The sequence below is a fragment of the Cryptotermes secundus genome, unplaced genomic scaffold (genome assembly GCF_002891405.2).
Source record: "Cryptotermes secundus unplaced genomic scaffold, Csec_1.0 scaffold467, whole genome shotgun sequence".
NCBI classification, from domain to species: Eukaryota; Metazoa; Arthropoda; class Insecta; order Blattodea; family Kalotermitidae; genus Cryptotermes; species Cryptotermes secundus.
Genome location: NW_019734357.1, coordinates 14929 through 19553, shown reverse-complemented (window position 1 = coordinate 19553; position 4625 = coordinate 14929). Strand labels below are relative to the sequence as shown.

Below are 4625 nucleotides of genomic sequence, written 5' to 3'. Positions count from 1 at the left end.
CACTGTAATGGCTTCCTTCTCTGCGAACAGATTTTGAAGAAACACTTTTCTTAAGTTTGTTCGTCAAAACTGAACAGAACTTAAATGTAGAAATAATTCATTAGGGGTGACATTTAAACTATACAATAATAATAATAATAATAAAATTAAAAAAGTGTACTTCCTAATTTGAATTAATAAAATATTTTTTTCCATAATGACCTACAAATATTTATTCTTCTTGAAGTACATGAAATCCAGGAAATCTAACATGATGAGACTATAATTCAAACAAGGAAGTTCTGAGCAAAAATCATACTTCCTTTCTCCATAGACATCTAGTCCTATACACCTACTGTTAATACTATATTATAATTATTCGTGTTCCTCCGAGTAATCTTAGGGACTTCTCATTGTTTGGTGTTTGTCCCTCTAATAAACACCGTCCTTCTGCTCGATGCGCCTATGCTGCCAATGCGGTGGGTAAAGATCTCGACATATTTGCAATAGGAACAGTCTCTGTCACTGAACCTAAAATTGTTAATATTTGTTAATGATACTCTTAATATTACATGTGTGTATGTATGTATTTATTTTATGTCTTATTTCACTGTTCTCTCCTGTTAATGTTAACTTTAATTTTTCTTGGAATTATTAATCTATTGTCATTATGTAGACTCTCAAATTTGTATTTGTTTTTAATTATATTTATGTAATTCTATGTACTCATGCTAACCTTGTAATTGGACTCTGTGCTGTTAAGTTGCAAGTAAATTATTATTACTATTATTGCTCCTGCTGTTGTCATCATCACATGAGGAACATGTTACTTAAATACAGACTGATTACATTAACCTGTCAGATAGCCTCAAGAGTTACACACTACCTCCATCATCATAATAAACATGACATGCAAGTATGTTTTATGACCTATCTCTGTACCAAGTTTCACGTGTCCAGCTGCAGTGGTTCAGTAGTTAATGTCATCACACTGGAACTGAAGGTCAAAAAACAATTTCTACACACTTTATCAACTGTCAGAATTACTGGGTTTTTAGACTTTGTCAATTGTCTAGAAACTAGAAAACACAGCGTTTCGGAAACTGGATCTGTTTCCGAAAACCCAGTAATTCTGAGTGTTATACACCACTGTCAGAACCCTCTACAATCTATTTACCAGCTGCCCTAATGAACATTCACTTTATACATAGAATTAGATTAAAGGAGCTGGAATGAAGTGACAGTCTACAGTCTATTTACACTCCATTTTTAACATAGCCCACTAGCTATCCTGCAGCTCAAATAACGCACAGTACTTTGCCTAATGGGGCCATTTCATACTCAACTGGTTCCTTCAGTTGGAGTCCCAGGCAACAAAATTGTAATTCAGTCACATCCTCAGGCACAAATAGGACATGTGATCCATGTCAAGGCACCTTTTATAGAGGCACCCATTTACCAGTCCCAGTTTAAATAGGTGTCCCTTCAACTGACAGTACTGTATAGTGATTGAGCTGAGTATTTCTGATATGCGGAGGCCTCGGACTGCATCTAGGTTAACCATCTGCTTTTTATTCAAGTGTCCTTCAGCTGCACATGTTTTTTGTGCTGTGGTTGGTCATCAACACAAGAAACTGATGTACCAGCAAGAACATTCAACACAGCCACAACCAACAAAACCATAAGGGAAACACCAGCAGCTCAACGACACCTAAACAAAAAACATGACTAACCTACATAACCAGATGCAATCTGAGGCCTCTACATTTACAGAAACATAATAGCATTACAATAAGCAGCAGGTTCTGTGATCACAACAAAGAAAAGCAAGTGAATAGTAACAAAAATCACACATACACAGCATCAAAACAAAACACAAGTCAGATGATATCATGCATATGTGTTACCCACCTACATGCAAACATAGCAAAACAAGAGAGGCAGTTTGTTGGGCATGGACACACACATTTCTTCCTGTAATACTGTAATATTATCTTCCCGCCATGTTTCAGTCTTGCCATACATGGAATTTCACTTCAGTCTTGACATGCGTAGATTTTCACGTGTCTTGACATGCACAGAATTTTCCATGTCTTGACATGCCCAGATTCTCACTTCAGTCTTGACTTGCACAGATTTTCACTTCAGTCTTGACATGCACAGATTTCCACTTCAGTCTTGACATGCCCAAGATTCTCACTTCTTTCTCGATATGTCCAGATTTTCACTTCAGTCTTGACATGACCAGATTTTTGTGGCACAGCCTCAAGAGAAAAGACTATCTGAAAGACCCAAGCATGGATGATAGGGCAGCAAAATGGATGTCAGAGAAATGCTGTAACTTGCTTGCTATGACTGCACAGCAACAGCTCCTTGCTCTTATGGCAGATGAGTCACTTGAGGTCTCGTGCTGGCGAGTCGCAGGCCTGAAACAATTACATGAATAGCATTAAAAAAACAGGTTCTGATTTGCATGCGAATCTCTTTGTACGATTTCAAACTTTATCCACTTTTAATTTCAACAAAACGTAACGTGTCTTGCAATGACACAAAAAAATTTATATTTATATAACATTCCTGCATGATAATACTTGGCATTTCCTCCTCCTAGAAACATGTTTGCTGGTACTCTCAGGTTCAGTTTTTGCCTCAAGAGAGAAAAATACAATGCAAAGGTAAATGTGTGAGACTTTTGACAAGTTTGTGAATACAGATCAAGTATTTGCTATTATACATGGTGGCCTAAAGAAAATGTATTAATAATATCCATATTAGAACACTGTAAAAATACATAAAAGTAAAGACTTTTGCTCCTAATATATGGGAAATTAATTTCCATTCCATTACAAATGCATGCCATGCAATCCTGCACTATTTACGTATAAAAAATTTAATGAAAAAACTCACGCTTATTTTCCATTTGTATTACTGATATTACTAATTAATTAAAAATCCTGTAATCTCCACCGAAGTTAACTTAACGAAACACGCAAAAAACCTGTACGCCCATCGACCTGCTCACTTACAAATCAGCAACATGGCCGCCATAGCACCACGATGCAATGCTGCTGCCATCTCTACGCATTCACTCCTAACTAAATACAAAATGGCCGCCATATCTGACAGCATAAACTATAAGAACGCATGCTGATATATATCACCTTTTGGGTGCTCCTACCCATATCCTGAGCCAGATCAATCCAATTCATCCCATCTTTCTAGGGTCCAGTTTAATATTGTCCACCCACTTACGCCTTCGTCTTCCCAGTGGTCTCCTTCCTTTTGGCTTTCCCACCAATCTCCTATATGTATTCCTTTTCTCCCATGCCCTACCCATCTCATCCTCCTTGACTTGATCATTCTAATTATACTTGGAGAAGAGTACAAGTTATGAAGCTCTTCATTGTGCAATTTTCTCTCACCTCCTGTCACTTCATCTCTCTTTGGTCCAAATATTCTCAACACCCTGTTCTCAAACACCGTCAGTCTATGTTCCTACCTTAATGTCAGAAACCAAGTTTCACACCCATACAGAACTACAGGCAAAATTATAGTTTTGTATATTCCAATTTTTATGTTTTTGGGCAGCGGACGAGAAGACAAAAAAGGTTCTGGACTGAATGGTAGCAAGCATTACATCTGAATTCACTCTCTTAATTTCCTCCTGAATCAGGTTTCAATCTGTTATCGTTGTTCCCAAGTATCGAACTGCGCCACATTTTCAAAACATCTGTTTCCTATCTTTATGTCATGATTTTGCCCTGCATCTTGGTGATGAATCAGCAACATATACTTAGTTTTCTCTGTGTTTACTTCTAGATCAACCTCTTAACATGCATCAGTTAAAGTTTGTGTGTTTTTTTAATGTATCTACATTTTCACCCATTAGAGTCACATCATCGGCTTAGACAAACAGCTGATGTGTCCCGTTTAATTTCAGTCCCACCTGGCTTCCCTGGACCTTCCTAATTCCATATTCCAAGACAAGGTTGAAAAGGAGTGGTGATAAAGCATCTCCTTGTTTTCAACCATTCTGGATAGGAAATTTATCAGACAAATGTTTACCTACATGGAATTTACTATACGTTTTGTTTGAACACATTTTAATCACCCTAACTACTTTCATGGGTATCCCAAACTCTATCAGAATATTGTACAACACTTCCCTCCTAACTGAATCATAGGCTTTCTTGAAGTCTATGAATAACTGATGTACTGTCTCATTGTACCCCCATTTTTTCTCCAATATCTAACGAATGCAAAAGATCTGATCTTTAGTTCATCTGTTACGTTGAAACCCACCCTGATGATCCCCAATAATTTCATCTATATATCAACTTAACCTTGAGAGAAGAATATTGGATAAAATTTTGTATGAAGTTGATAGCAGTGATATCCCTTGATAATTACTACAGTCAGTTTTATCACCCTTCTTGTGAACTGGTATAATTATAGACTCCTTCCACTGATCTGGCAATTTTTCCTTATGCCAAATAGAATTAGAATGTGGATCTTAGAACGTAATATTTCGCCTCCTGCTTGAATAAGTTCTGCCGGAATTTGATCATTACCTGGTGATTTATACAGTTTCAATTTTGCAATAGCACTTTCAACATTAAAAGGGCTAGGATCAGGTACTAACAGCT

General features: G+C 37.0%; 1 long non-coding RNA gene across 1 annotated transcript in view; it reads right to left on the bottom strand.

Annotated features, from left to right (window-relative positions):
- Window positions 1–695: 695 nt before the first annotated feature.
- Window positions 696–4625, bottom strand: part of LOC117282656 — a 10356-nt gene continuing 6426 nt past the window's right edge. The window contains exon 3 of the long non-coding RNA XR_004513486.1: window positions 696–2405. This is a non-coding gene — a long non-coding RNA (uncharacterized LOC117282656). The remainder of the gene's footprint in view (window positions 2406–4625) is intronic.